The sequence below is a fragment of the Arachis ipaensis genome, chromosome B03, assembly GCF_000816755.2.
Source record: "Arachis ipaensis cultivar K30076 chromosome B03, Araip1.1, whole genome shotgun sequence".
NCBI classification, from domain to species: domain Eukaryota; kingdom Viridiplantae; phylum Streptophyta; class Magnoliopsida; order Fabales; family Fabaceae; genus Arachis; species Arachis ipaensis.
In genome coordinates this window covers 79,679,356-79,680,137 of record NC_029787.2, presented here as the reverse complement: position 1 = coordinate 79,680,137, position 782 = coordinate 79,679,356, and the positions used below count along the sequence as shown (strand labels likewise).

Sequence of the window (782 nt, the reverse complement as noted above, 5' to 3'; positions counted from 1 at the left end):
AAAAATTTTTAATTAAATTCTTATACTATTTTAAATTTCGCAATTAAATTTTTGTAATGTAAAAAATATTTGAATTAATAGAATATTTCTCCTTAAATTAAAGATATTATACTTAAGGGTTAAATCTCTATACTTGAACATATTTTTATTTTCAGAATTTTTTGTTAACTCTAACATTTTAAGTTTGACAAGGATCTAATTACAAAATTTAAAATATTATTGAGACTCAATTCAAAGCTTTTAAATTAATAGAAATTTAATTACAAATTTAATAAAACTACATAATAATATAACCTATACTTTGGTTTACTTCAAACCCATAATTAAAACCCAATTCATAACAAGTATCATATGGAATTGAAGATGAATACAACAGTAGTAGCTTGATTAATGATGCAAAAGCTATACGAAGTGATTAAGGCCAATTTTGTTTGATTATGAACTGGTGCGGGAAAAGAGCTCTGAATATGGAACTGTGAAAGGATGCAAGAGAAATTTGAGCAAGGAGAGGTATGAAAATAAAAGGAAATCTAAAGAATGATGAGGAACTGGGAATTAGTGGGAATGTAAAGGCCAAAATTGTAACATGCAGTAAGAGTATAAACTTCTATTTTTTAGAACATTTCATGTCTTGCTAGAATGGCTCCTTATGCTTTTGCACATTCTAATTAACTACCAAACATAAGAAATAGTTTTAAAATAATAGTTTTATGTTATCTAAATAATATAAGGTGATATTAAATTTATAAATGAGATTTTATTCTTATTTTCGGTCTTATGTG

At 24.8% G+C, this 782-nt stretch overlaps 1 protein-coding gene across 1 annotated transcript in view; it reads right to left on the bottom strand.

The window, feature by feature from the left end:
- The window catches only part of LOC107633301 (xylose isomerase-like), a 16,239-nt gene that overhangs the window by 9,064 nt on the left and 6,393 nt on the right, over window positions 1-782 (bottom strand). The window lies entirely within an intron of this gene.